The following is a 15,492-nucleotide window of genomic DNA, read 5'->3' on the forward strand; positions in this document are numbered from 1 at the left end:
GTTTTAGTGGATCTGAAAAAGCGATATGCAGACCAGGATTTACAGATTACCCTCAACTGTGCCACATTCCTTGGTCCTCGTTTCAAAGACACCTTTGTGACAATGGGACCTGAAGTGAAAGAATGCCACATCAAGGAAATGCAGGCGCAGGACACCAGACGTCACACTGAGCCTGAGGCAAGGCAACCTGAAGATGGGGTCAGCTCACCAGTGAAGCGGCACAGAACAGGCATGCAAAAGCTTCTCGCCAGCATCAAATCCAAGAAGAGGAGATATGTGAGCGACCCCCCTAGATCAGAGGAGAGAATGGACAGTACACAGCAGCAAATAAAAAAAGAGCTGGAAATCTACACCACAATGCAGTAGATTGATGTAGATGACAATCCACTTGAGTGGTGCAAACTAAATACAGGAACTCTACCACTCCTCTCACAATATGCACGAAAATACTTGTGCATTTCAGCATCTAGCTGTGCCTCTGAACGCGTGTTTAGCACGGCAGGAGTGATCTGCAGCCCAAGGCATGTTAGATTGGATCCAGAACATTTAGACATGCTTGTTTTTTATAGCCAAAAACCTGCATCAAATTAAAACGAAATCACAGGACTTGAAATAAAAATAGGCCTACTGTAGTAGGTGTAGGACTGCTGTTGATTAACCTAATTTCTGTCTTACTTGACAATCTTCAGAATATAACCACTGTTTTATTAAGCTGAATTATGTGTTGAATTGAGCTACAGTTATGAAGTAGCCTTCTGTATCTTTGATATGCCTTTTCATAAGTTCTGAATGTTGGTGAAAATACCTCACAGACAGACTATTTAAAGTAGGCTGACAGTACACAAGCACACGCACACACGCACACACACACACACACACACACACATACTCCAATGTAAGCTTGTGAGGAATTCTGGTGTTTACTGCACATTTTTAAAGTCAGACCTCTCTTGCTCTATGAGAGCTAGCTGTGTGCTGGTTTTGTGCCTGACATTATTGGATACATTCAAGTTCATTCAAGTTTATGTTGTCTCTAGTTGGACTGTGCTGATTATTCTGGTCCACAAGTATTTTTCTTATGTACACTGCAATATATATAGCCCTTCAGAAAAGATCAGTGTGGAAAATGTGATAATTTTGTTTTTATTTGTAAAATAAACTGATAACAGCTTTAAAAAATATATATCTTTGTTTGAGATGACAAAAAGTTATGTTTACATTCAGTGTTACTCACCATTGTGTTTGTCCTTGAGATCTAACAAAGATGTTCAAGATATTTCCTTTCTCCGGAAACATTTGCAAAAAAATTTCTTTGAAGTTTGAAACTTTTGCACACACCACAACAGGCTAGTGGGTTTGTTGTTTCAATTCAAACTTTAATAAATGTTATTCATAAAAATATTGGTTTCAGTCTTTTTATTTTTTACTTGACCAGTAGAGTTACAATGTAATGCATTAAATGTATGTTTATCATGCACCAACCAATATTAAGTAATTCTAACTGGTGTAAATGTATTGCATGTTCATAAAAATAATGATAATAAAAAAGGCTGTGGTATCGTGATACTACCTGGAACCATGATACATTGGCTGGTATAGTATCATGGGTATTCATTTTGGTATCGTGACAACACTAATTGCAGAGTCCCAGTACATAGCATTAGCAGCCGGCTCCTCCTCCGCTGTATCCCAGCAGCAGAGAAGCCGGACTTGCTCGAACGGTCTGCTGGAAAACCAAAGATCAAGGACGCGGCGACGCGGCCCTGCCACGGCAGCTGCCCGTGGGCAAACAAATCAGTCTCCAGCGTGCCGCTGTCCAGCAACCTCGAATCTGTAGGGGAGGGGGGGCGGACACGACTCGCGGCACTATTTTGAATTTGAGTGCACATTCTTACATACAGCGCCTATAGTGTCCTAAACTCTGAGGTGTTACCATCTTTTTCTGTCTTCCATATACTCCTAGATAAGAAAGACACACAGACATGGCAGAACAGAGCAGCAGAGTTGGTGATCATGATGCTGATGAGTGTGGAAGTTTTCATATTGGACCTCAGCAAGCTTTATATTTTATAAACCTCACTGAACAAGATTTGTGAATTCTTGATGAAGTCTTTTTAGCTTGTATTAGATTTTAGATCCACGCTCTTGAAGGTCAGTCATATTGATGAACTCATACAGACAGAGTCCAGCCTAGTAAAGGTTTCTGCTAACATTCACAAATCTGCTCAATCACCAGAAATTCACATCCCAGCACTGATATTTGACTTCTCACATGTTCTCCAGCCTCCAATGTCTCAGTGAAATGGTGTTTTAAGAGTATCTTAGTTCTCTGACTTTGACTTAAATCCTATCCAGATATGATGTTGGGAAAACAGGTGATGTAGGAGGAAGCTGTCGAAAAAATAAAATCCTGCAGTTGTTCAGTTTGCAAGTAAGTTAATTATCCTTCAGAAATATTTGGTTGTAATTATTTATATAATGAGTAAATAAATGGCCCTGCTTTTAAAGATCTTACCCATTTCCAAAGAGAATGCAGTGATTATCCAAGATCTTTTCAAGATGGCGCCGCCCGAGTGGCAGCTGGTTACAGCAGCTCCGACCCCTTTCTGTCCTTTAAGTGTGTTTTTTTGTGTTTTTTTTTTTTATTCGCCAATCTCACTCGTTCGCGTTCAACAGATGTGCAACTGCTGAGATTTGTTTTATGCTTTTTATTCACTACTGGACTGTTTAAAGTTACTTCTGGAGAGCCATTCAGCCACGGCTCAATTGTCTGTGATCAGCTGTTGGAGCTGTGCCACACTTGTGTACTCCCAACGAGAGACTGGAGATCCCCAGGGAGTTAAGGAGAAGGAGACAGGGATGCAGAGCTGAAGTCAAGCGTCGGGAGTGGAAAAGACAGTACAAACCATCTATACCGTCCGTTATTATGGGGAACGTGAGATCTCTCCCTAATAAGATGGAAGAGCTCATGGCACTGACCAGACTGTGTAGCATGATGTGCTTCATGGAGACCTGGCTGAACGAACTCACTCCAGACTCACACGTAACTCTTAACAGATTTCAGCTGTTCAGAGCAGACACGAGAGCAAAGGAGACCGGTAACAGGGAGGGAGGGGGAATAGCGATGTATGTGAACGAGAGATGGTGTCACCCGGGGCACATCAGTGTTAAAGAGCAGTGCTGCACCACGGACATAGAGCTGCTAGTGGTTAGCATCCGGCTGTACTACCTCCCAAGGGAGTAATCTCGCTGTTGGCTGATTCTGCAGCAGCCTGTGAGCTCTTACACACTGTTGTCTCAGCTCCAAACATCGCACCCCGAGTCCCTCATCCTCAACTCTGGCGACTTTAATCATGCTTCCCTGTCCTCCACCCTCCCCACTTTCATGCAGTATGTGGACTGCCACACCAGTGACTGCAGAACACTGGACTTGCTGTATGCAAACATCAAGGATGCATACAGCACATCCCCCCTCCCCCAACAGGGCCACTTAGACCACAACCTGGTCCATCTGTCCCCTGCACTGCAAAAACAGACCTACTAGAAAGAAGCAAAATATTCTTAAATTCAATCAAATTATCTTGTATCAAGCAAAAAAATCTGCCAATGGGGTAAGATTTTTTTACTTGACAAGAATTCTTAAAATAAGCACAAAGTTCTTGCCTCTGAAAGACTAAAATGGGCCTTAAAACTAGACAGAAAATCTTAAATTTAAGTAAGTTCTTCTATAACAAGCAATGAAAACCCACTTATTTAAGATTAAGTTACTTAAAATTAGAATTTTGGTCTCTTGACTGAGTTAACTTTAAGAAATCACACCTTAATCTGGGATTAATAATAAGTATAAAAGTATTTAAAATAAGACAAAATTTCTTCAAACAGCATTATAAAAATAAGTGACTTTGTCTTAAATCAAGACACCAAAACATTCTCATTTTTAATATTTTTTATTAACTTTGCAATAAAATTGCTCAATTCAACATCCATCAAAGAACCACTTCCAGATTCCAGATCTATCACTGACAGATTGAAAAGCCAGTTTTGATTTGAGTTATAACCTCACTGTCAAAAAAAATCAGCTATTGTAGCAGCATACCATAACAAAGTGTCTAAAGTGTCTAATAAGCCCATGAGGGCTGGGCACCAAACATGGTGTTTGACACTTAAATAAACAAACAAACAATTAAATAACAACAATAACAATTAAAATAACTTTGCAGCAGCTGACACTGCACAATATCCCACAGGAAACGTTTTCAATTTCACCCACAAATGTGGCTAACTGTGATGAACCTTTTCTGAAACAGAACATTGACTTTCTCTGAAAGTCTTACATCAGATAGAGAGTGGGGCAGAGTAAAAAAAAAACACACAGAAGAAACAAAGAGACTCACTCACTCAATGAAGGACTTCCACTCGCCTATGGCTTTTTTGTAGGAAGGGGTCAAATCTTGCTCATGAATGGAGTCTTGGAGAATTTCTGTTTGCAGTACTGACAGAAGTGTGGAAATACACTTTGGGTAAGTGAGGTGCAGGGCATAGTAATATGCCATGAGGTAGAGCAGTCCCTCATTAAACCGCTCAATGTTGAAGGTGGTCACTGGTATGTTTCCAATGGCGATCATGCAGTTGCCCTCAGAAACAATGACAACTGGACAAGACAGTGGTCGTTGGCGCAGGAAACCATCAGGATCCTCTGAAGTATAGATGACACAAATCAATGTAGAGGATTAGAAAAACATCACAAGTAATACGCACTTTGACCTGAACTAGGACATTGGTGAAATCATAATTGTACTTAAAAACATATAGTCACAGTAACCCCTGAGAGGGAGAAGATGTCGTACTGTCATTGTTGAGCACTGCAAATACTGAACGCACCACAGCTAGTTCCAATGAAGTTAGTACTACAACAACTACACTATGGAGAACACTTCCCCTTTGGATATTTTGAAATGCTAAATGTTTATTTCAAAGTAACTAAACTGGACATAAAATGTATGTGTGAATAACTGGAACATATAGTATGAAATATTGCAGTAAGTCTGTAAATCTCACCGTAAGGACATGGAAAAGAGCCTCGCTGCTTAAGCCCAGCTTCTTAGGTGGCATGGTGCTGGACGGGAAGAGCAGTGGCAGGGCTCTGAACACAGCTGTGACATGCTCCACTGGTTTAATGAAAAAGGCACAATACAAGGTGGTACCATAAATAACTTATCATGACACATTATTATATAAAATGAACAAGTCAATGTATTGTGACTTCACCTCCATTCAAAGTTTTAGGAGGCTTCATGGCTTTCTTCATCACCCCATAAAACTGGACCTTTGAATAGAAGGTTTCCCATCTGCTCTTCATCTCAGAGATGTACTGGGAGTTGGTTGGTTGGATGACTCGCTGCAGCTCATCCAGCACCTGAAAAATAGATTCAGATACAGAAAGAAAATTCCTGAAAAAAAATAATGTTCACTGCTAGTCCTTGTCAAACATTCTGATGACTAACGTTCTTCAAAAAAGATCTATAATGTCTAAGGTATATGAACATTATGCCAATTATGTCATGCTAAAACAAGTCCTTGGAAGAGCTGAAAATGTGGACTGAATAGGACCAACATTACTTACGTGATCCAGTTCTCGGAAACATGGGTAAGCCTCTAGAATCTTTGCTGGTCTGTCTTGCTCCCTTAAGACATCAGAGGTGATGAAGCATCTTCGAGACTCAAATTCTAGGTTCAGCAAATGAGTTATCGCAGCTTTGTTTGGCTTTTTGGACTTGTACATTTCTTGAAGGGTCTTGTAGTGTCTTGCTTGGGTTTTCTGGCTGTCCATGAAGTCAGCTGAACCAGCTGAAAACAGATGGAAGTTATGGTAGAAAGAGGATATGAGATTTCCAAACTAACAAGTTGTCAGTATAATGAAACTCAGGAAGTGGTAGGAATTAATTAATGTTCATGTTACTTGATATAAAAGCAAAACATTGGACAACAGAATACATATGCCTTTGGACAGACACTGAAAGATTCTAAAGCTGCTGAATGTCCAGTGTATGTCATATGAATTAACTCAGCCAAAATGATGATGTTTAATATAATACATACATGTTTCATCACTGCTGTCCTGGCTCTGCAGTGGGGTGCTAGCTCTAGGTGACGGATCTAGCACTGGGATGCCCATGGGACTAATAGGTGACCGTTCCAGAATAATCTCCATCATAGTCAGTGGTTGAAACGTCTGAACTGACTTCCACATCTTGTCGTGGTTTCTTCGAAGGAGGAACTTTTGGCCTTCCTTGGACTTCTGACATTTGAGAGTCTCTTCATGAGCTTTTTAGCAACATGCTCCTGCAACGCATACATAGTAAATATTAAAAAATGACAAGAGACCCAAGCTTTCTTATACTGTAATTATAGTTTTCAGCAAAGTCTAGCTTCATTTGAACCTTCTGTTATGGTTTAGCACTGTATGAATAGAATTTAGCAAAATCTTACAGTTAACATCTTACCATCAACAAGCAAAAGTGACAAAACTCTACTCACCCAATCACTGTTTGATGACCTGTCTTTTATCATTGGATAGTACTCCACCAATTGCTTTGCCATGGCATTCACCTCATGTTTAGTGGGGTATCTGCAGTCCTCTGTAGCTCTTGCGATAGAAATCATATTAGTCATAGTGTTTCTTATGAGTCGGCAGAAGAGCTCCTTGGATAAGGCCACACTGTGCTCAGTCCCCAGCCGTTTCTGCTCAAAGTAGGAGCGTCGCACCTGCTCAAGCTCACTGTCTGTGAAGACTATGTATTCTGGGTTGGACATAGTCACAAATTTAGAAGTACTGGCCTCCTCTTTTGAAAGGTCGCTGCCTCCAGTGGGGGGTGACTGCTGAATTTCAGGAGCATTATCCACCTGCAATACATTTACACAAACATTTTACAGAATAACATTATCTTTTAGTGGATTAAAAAAACTTGAAAAAAGTACTTCTTTTCATTTTATATCCACTGTTGAAAGGGACTCAAAGCAGAAATGTCTAAAATAATGAAATATTATGTGGACCGGATTTGAAGTTACTTGACATTTCTATACTATTGGAAAATCTGTTGTGCTGTTAAACAGTTCTGTCATACTGTGAAAGACAGCCCTGACCTTTTCATCATTATTCACAACAAGCCATATAGCCCGGCGCCTCAAGAAATTTTCAGGACCAGGAAACAGATCTTTGATGTCATCGCGGGAAAGCGAAGGTAGTAAGTCCTCTCCAATATTAGCAGCTGCAATATAGACAAGTTACAGTCAGTACCAAGAAAATTATGTTATCATTGAATTCCTTCAGATTTGAACATAGCAGGTGAGAATATTTTGCCAACTCAATACCCTGACACCTCTTGTACAATTAGCATTGTTTGGACAGTTTCCTCAGTCTTGCTACACACTACCATTCTACTTCAAGAGCAGTGAGTGAATTTGACAGCATTTATAAATGAGATATATCTATATGTGCAATATATCTATATGAGTGCGCATGCGCCGACCGGCAGCGTGCAGCCTGTTACAGTTACTCCTGATTGTTTTTTGTCTATTTTCCTTACTTTAGCTATCCTCCTTTTTATGATTGTCTGACTTTTTGTAAGCAACTTTGTTAAGCTGTGCCCTCTTTAGACATGCTGGTAGAGAGAGTTTTGGTCTGTTTTTTCGCCGTGGAAGTACTTTTTTTTTAACAATCCCCCCCCTCCCCCCCCCGGGGATCAATAGCCATGCAAACTACAGTAAGAGTGAGAATAAATCCCTGCTAGATAAAATGCATTCACATTTCACATCAGTTAATATATTTTGTAATGCTTGATCGACAATGATTTTTTTTAAAATTTTACTTTAATACATTACACATACAAGTATTTGCTATAGCACTTTTAAACAAACGTGTTACAGATTTAATAAGTAACACAGGCCTTGGACTGATGGACTGATGTACTGATGTAACGTTACATGAGACAAACAGTGATGTGCTTTAGGCCATCTTAACAGCTGACGTTTTACCAACGACCAGGTGTTACTGTAGCCTATTTTCAGCATTTACAGCCCTTAATAATAAGAAAATACAACGAAAGTCCCAAAGCCAAATTAGACTTTTTAGATGGGAATCATCATGCACGAAGCCCTACCAAGTACTTGTTCATTTTATGTCATTTAGCCCATTAGCCTCTCTGACACCGGGAATCCACAATTCGTTAAGCTAGGTTAGCTATGTAAAATATAACACCAGCACAACATAAAAGTAACCCCTGTAGCATACCTCTGAGTGTGGCAATTGAAACATCGTCCAGTTTATCCATAATTCGACTCCACTGATATCCACATATGACACCGAAGTGTGCGCAGGCGGTTATTTTCAAAATGCAACGAACTTCACTTTGGAAAAAAAAAGAGCGCAAACTGGTGGATTGTACCATCTGCACAGAGGGAGCGGGGGTGGCCGCTTAGCCTAAATAAGTTTATTTTGCATTTATACAAAGTATATTTATCTAAATAAGTTTATATTACTTTATAATTATTAAAATCGAGTCACATCTACGTGATCATTAATAAATGGCAAGTCGTTCCTGTCCTTATAAGGCACGGAATTATGGTACGTACCCTTGGTATCACATGATGTATCATCAGGTCATCTTGGGTTCAGAGGCAAAAGCGGTACATGGCAGCTAGCTAATGTAGGCTGATACAGGGGGGAAAATGATTTGGCGCTGTGTTATTTGCTTTGTGTTTGTGGGACTCACTCTCAAATCTTTATTGAGTCCTATAAATTCTGCTCATAGCCGTAGTCCAGATTTTCGCGTTGTTTGTGGAATCGATGGATGTTCCAAAGACTATCGAGTCTACAACTCACTATGGTATCACATTGGAAGAAACCACCGCGAACACCTGGAAAGTGGCAGCAGCACGTCACGGAGAGAGAGGACAGCAACAGCGACCTCAAACCGGGAAGCCTCATCGGATGTGAACAGAAACGTGTGGGCATACAGGCCAGCGACGGTGGAAAACAGAGAGCATCAAACGGATGAAGCAGTGGTGGAAAACGAAGTGCAAGCTGAAAATGTTTTGATTGAGGAAAACAGAGTGCATTCCTGTCCGCAATCGGTGTCTCTACAACATTTTGGAGCATTTGACAGTACTGCATTCTTGTACTCTGGCTTTGATGATGGCACCTGTACCTCTCCAAGTCATCCTGCTTTGTCAAAGACTGTTGATGGTACCTTAAATAAAACTCTGAATATTCCGGATGTTCCATGTCCTGCTGAAGTTGACGCTTCTGCATCATGTCAATCAAAGGTAATCCTATTGTTTCCTTCAGTACACAACTACATTCACCTAAGCCCTATCATCAATCTTTATGATTATGTCTTAGCATATCAAAACAAATCTCAACTTGATTGTTACAAAATGCTGTTTTATTACAGCATATCTGTGTTTGGGACAATGTTTTACACACGGAATTTTCTTTTTTTAAAGGATGACACCGGGCGTGACACTTTGACCAGACAAGCTACTGCTATTATGTTGACTGCAAGAGAAAAACACCATCTTTCACAGGTTTGTCTACATACAACATTATTACAATTATTTCATCAGTGGCTTTGTTGATTATCTGCATGACAAGTCCAATCTTGGAAATTAGGTCAAAGGTAGTAGCCTTGAGTGCTCTTGCTGTGAACTGTACTAGGCATAGGCGTACCTCTCATTCTGAATCTTGTACATCTGTCTTACAATCAAAAACGTTTTTTTAAACATGCAGTTATCTTATTAGTCTCCCTTAGCTGCAACATAATTTGTCTATCCGACAGATGTGATATTTTATAATGCCTTATATTTGCTCTCTGCTATCGATAAATCCATATTTTGAATTTACTTTTAATGCCTTATCAATTAGCTAAAAAAGCATTGTTGTGTTGATGTTACTCTTATTAATCTTTATAAAAGGGGTTGTATGGTAATTTTCCCTACAGGGAGCATTACACAATAATTTTAAAAGGGGGTGAAACGATTCCTCCAGTAACTCGAGTAATTCGATTACTAAATTTCTAAAAATCTGAACAACTGTACAGCGCATTGTGTTTCGCATGTAGGGGTGGCTACTGAAATGCGGTATTAAACGGCTGAATTATTAAAAACCAGAGTACTGATAAGCTCCAACGTTTAGGTTTTGATTTAATTTATTATCACACAGCTGCAGCGTCTCTCCTCTGTGTCAACGCAGCTCCTCCATACACACACATACAGTATGCACACAGCGAGGACATTGCGTTTCTCCTACCCCGTCTTTCTGATGTGTTGACTTTCTTCATCAGCAGGATGTTTTATAAAATCACCCTCGTTTAGTTTGACAGAGAGACACAGAGAGGGTCGTGTCTAGAAGGGAACCCTAGATCAGCGAAAAATCGCTCGACTTTGATTATTTTAGTAGAAACAACGGACACACACCTCGCGAGGGTTTTGCAAAACAAGAGTTCCCTTCTAGGCACGACCGAGAAAGGTGCGCATCTCCAAAAATAGAAAAGCGTGTCCTGGTGCTAATGTTTTAGATGTGGCAGGCCGCCATAACTAAAACACTGTATTAACAGAGCCACAAAAAGTCACTGAAACACTGGTCATTGCCCTGCTGTGATGGAAAAAAATACTCAGATCCTTTTCAGTAAAAGCATTAATACCAGCATGTCAAAATATTTCTTTACAAATAAAAATTTTGCATGTAAATATTTCCAATTTTGAAAAATCAAAATCAACTTTTTATTGTTTTTGTTGTACTTTAGTGGTTCTCTTATTGGTATTTTTTGATTACTAAATACAGACCTGCAAACTCATAAGAGGAGAAAAAGGTGGCATGTTGGTGATCTAGTCCCCTGTAGGGGGTCTGGGAGCATCCTGCTCCAGAAGAAACATGTTGTGATTTTAACATGTTAACAAACCATTCTGGTGACTGTTTCAGTTAAAAGAGTGAGTTACATCTTCTGTTTGTGGTTTCTGCAGACATTACTACCTTTACTTTTACCTTTGTACTTCAGTAAAAAGTAAAGTAAAAACAGTAAAAGTAAAAGTACAGTAAAAGTAAAATTACTTTACTTAATACTTTTACATTAGCAATTTAAACTTGTTCATTTAAGAGACCTGTCTTATTTTCTCTTGTGTATATTACCATTGCTCTTAACTAAAGCAAAAGTAATGTAATAGAAAGAACGCGCAATATTTCTTATCAGATTACTTGATTAATCGCCAGAATAATCAATACATTACTCAATTACAAAAAGAATCGACAGCTGCAGCCCTAATTTTAAATAATTTTAAAACTGGACTGTTTTGATTTGATTTGCTCTCCTTTCTTGCCTGTTTTTCAGAGAGGTGTGAATGACGTTTTGGCAGCAATGCAGCAATACCAAGCTCTGTTGGTGACTAATCTAAGGAGTCAGCTACAAACTGTATTCCAGCAACATCAAGGAAGTGAACTTGAAAAGGAAGCGATGGCAGTATTTGACCGGATTGAGGATCCATTTGCCTCTGTTGCAACAACATACAGGCAGGACAATGTGATTAAGGAAAATTTCAATTTTGTGGAGTCAGAGGAGGTTTCTGTTGGGTACACCGCCTGTTTGCAGAAAAAAGGGACAAAAAGGGTCCTCTCTACAGTACCCAAATGTTTTCATTACATACCTCTGATCAAAAGTTTAGAATAGTTATTGTCCCATCCAAAAGTTTTGGAAATGATAGATCAGCCGCAGAAATACAGAAGTGGGTATTTGTATGACATCATAGATGGAGAGCTCATGAAATCACACCCTTTATTTTCAGCCCGGCCCTCTGCTTTACAGATAATCATTTACTCTGATGAAATTGAAATTTGCAACCCACTTGGATCTCATGCTTCCAAGAATAAGTTGCTATTGTTTTATTATACATTGGGAAACATTAATCCAAAATATAGATCAAAACTAGCTGCAATCCGTCTACTTGCTATTGCAAAGAAGAGCGAGCTGTCTGAATGTGGAGTTGATGGAATTTTGGGCAGGTTGTGTGAGGACTTGGTAATGCTATATGGTGGTGTTAATATTCAAACTGGGAATGGTGAACGTGAAATATTTGGAGCATTGGTTTCGATATGTGGAGACACTTTAGCACAACATGAGCTTTGTGGATTTAAAGAGGGTGTAGGTTTTGCCTATAGTAAGTGCCGGCAGTGTGAATGTTCGTTTGAGGACGTGCAAATGTATTTTGACGAGGACAACTTTGAGCTCAGAACACTAGAAAGACATGTTCGGCAGTGTGGTGACATTGAGAAGTCAAATACTGAGTATCTTAGAAACAGTTTAAAAACTACATTTGGCATCAACAGAAGGAGCAAGCTGGTAGAATTTCCGGCCTTTAACTTGATCCAACAAACACCCCAGGATATGATGCATGTAATTCTTGAAGGCATTGCTCCATTAGAAATAAAGTGTGTGATAAAACAGTTAGTTCTTTTAGGTCAACTAGACTTGGATGTCCTCAATACTGCATTAACTGGATTTCCCTACTCTCCACCTGATGTCAGAGACAAACCAAGCCCTATAGCTTACAGCACATTAGCTTCAAGTGATAATAAGTTGAAACAGTCCTCAGGCCAAATGATTGTTCTACTAAAAATATTGCCATTTCTTATTGATACAGTTAAAGATAGTGAATACTACAAAATAATTCTTGAACTCATAGAGATTGTTCAAATTTTGTTTGCTCCTGTCACTGGTCTACAGACAGTTAGCAAGTTGAAAACACTAATTGAACAGCATTTAAAACATATGAAAAATCTTTTCCCTGATAACAACATTACCCCAAAACAGCATTACTTGATTCATGCTCCATCACAGATAAAATTCCTGGGACCAATGGTCCGTCACATGTGCATGAGATTCGAATCAAAACATTGTTTTTTCAAACAGTGGGCCTCAAAACTAAATTTTAGAAATGTTTGCAAGTCTTTAATAAGGCACAATCAAATGTATGAATGTTGTCAAAATGTAAGTCATTCTGAACACCCAATTTTTTCTAATGAGTGTGCATTGGGACCAACATCAGAAATACGCAACATGTCATATTTAAAAGAAAAAATGAGGGCTTTCCTTGGAAATGATGACATAAACAATGCAGTGTCTGTTAAATGGATTAATCTAAATGGTAATAAATATATATGGGAAAAGACATTACTTGTGACTGCTGTTAATTCCAACGATTTACCTGAATTTGGACTTGTGAGCAATATCTATGTAATTAACTCATCATTATATTGTTTTGAGTTCCAGCAGCATAATACTGTTTGTTACGATAGAAATTACATGGCATATACAATAGAGATTTCAAACATGGCACAAGCAACTGAACTAATAACGGCTGATAGTCTGGTAGATTTCACTCCATATTACAGTTATACTCACAAGGATGTGACATATGTTCCTACGAAATATTATCTGGGAGATGTGCTTGGGCTACACAGAGCCTCATCTGATGAACTGTAAAGGCACACTGTTTAATGTGTTGGCCTCTCATAGACAAACTTTCTGGACTGTTTTTTTGTTGTTGTTGTTGTTTCATGATTGTTTCTTCTTTTCATGTATCAAAATAACTTTAACCTGAATGATAAAACAGCAGATCAGCAATCAATTAATTAATAGCAGTCTTTATGCTGATGCTTGCAGGATCCTACTGCATAAACCACATTCATTGCTCCATTGTGATTCAAATGCAGTTGAGTCAGGGGTCATTTATTTTTGGTCATTTTGTTTTGTTTGTGAGCCATGCAGTTTTTGTCCAGCATGGTTATTTCTATTATGTTGTATGTTGTATAGACCAGCCTGTGTCATCTTAATTTGTTAGATATGAAGCTGCAGGTTCTGCCAGGTTCAGATGGCCTGAGAACACATAACAAATGAAAATAAACAACCTTTAATTGTTCTTGTTTCTTGGCTTTCTTAAATTGAGAAGTTGTACAAGTGGTCTTACTCTTAAAATAAGGCAAATAATCTTGTTGCTCCACTGGGTTTTATTGTAAAACATTTTTATACCCTGTTACTGGTTCATTCTAGCTCAAAATTAGCTGGAATATCTTATTAAGAAAAAGTTAGCCGTACTTTGTTAAAATGAGATTATTTTTCTAGTGCAAAACTTGCTTGACAAGATTAATTTTCTTTTTGGACAAAAAATAAGACTTATTTCCTTGATACAAGGCTTTTTTACTTTCTTGAAATTCCTTTTTTGCAATGTGCTTACATACCTGTGGTGAATAGACAACCCCCCACCATTAGGTATGTGAGGAAATGCTCTGAGGAGACCAGCATGGCACTGAGGGACTGTTTTGGAACAACTGACTGGGAAGACATTGACAGTTTGACTGACTGCACCACATAAACTTATGCGTGGAGAACACTGTATCGATCAGGAAGGTACAGTACGAGAAGGGCCAAAGTCATCTCCACCTGCTGAGGAGGCTGAGGCCCTTTGGAGTATGCAGGACACTGCCAAGGACTGTCTATGACACTGTGGTAGCATCTGTCATCTTAAATGTAGTGGTCTGCTGGAGCTGTGGAAGCACAGAGAGGGACAGGAAAAAACTGAACAAGCTGGTCAGGAAGGCCGGCTCGGTCCTGGACTATCCCCTGGAGACCATTGAGGAGGTGGGTGAGAGGAGGATGTCAGTCAAGCTGATATCCATCATGGACAACACCTCTCACCCCCTACATGAGCAGCTCATTCAGCAGCAGACTGCTACACCAGAAGCAGGTGTAGCAGAAACAGCAGTGCAAGACGGAGTGCTACCGCAGGTCATTTATCCCATCAGCTGTCAGACTAATTAACAGCAACATCTGATGTAATGTGGCACTGTCATGTCTGCTGCATAACACTGTTTGAAACCATTGCTGCTAAAAGGGGATTTATGTTCGTGCGTTTACCCTACGCATGTAGCCTACACACGTCGCATATGCTGTTGTGAGCATTTTTTCTTTTGCAGTGGTGTGTCTGTGTCACTCTGCAGTTACACCTCCAAAACAGTAGTCGGCGGCGGAGGTTTCTGTGAAGTGCTGTTAAGTTTAGCTGATTCAAAACACACCCAAAACACACATTTTTAAGCCTTTGATCGATAGGACAGATGAGCGTGAAGGGGAGAGAGAGAGGGAGTGACATGCAGCAAAGGCTGGAGTCGAACCCGGGCCACTGCGGCAACAGCCTTGTATATTGGGCGCCTGCTCTACCAGTAAGCCACCAACGCCCCTTAATAGAGACAATTTGAAAAACAAGTACACAGGTTGGCTTCACCACAACTAGCAGCATTCACAGACAAACACTATCTGGACACATCTTCCCCACAACATGCTTGTTGAGGATGGGTTTGAGTTCTGGACCAACTGAGGCAGGGACAAACACAGGTATGAAGTTTGAGGGTATTTAATGAAAAAGGTAGGCAAAAGACACAGGTGGTGG

At 39.7% G+C, this 15,492-nt stretch overlaps 1 pseudogene; it reads right to left on the reverse strand.

The window, feature by feature from the left end:
* Positions 1 to 4,394: 4,394 nt before the first annotated feature.
* On the reverse strand, positions 4,395 to 8,330 carry LOC144467304 (uncharacterized; annotated as a pseudogene).
* Positions 8,331 to 15,492: the final 7,162 nt, after the last annotated feature.

This window comes from Epinephelus lanceolatus, chromosome 16, assembly GCF_041903045.1.
Source record: "Epinephelus lanceolatus isolate andai-2023 chromosome 16, ASM4190304v1, whole genome shotgun sequence".
NCBI lineage: Eukaryota > Metazoa > Chordata > Actinopteri > Perciformes > Serranidae > Epinephelus > Epinephelus lanceolatus.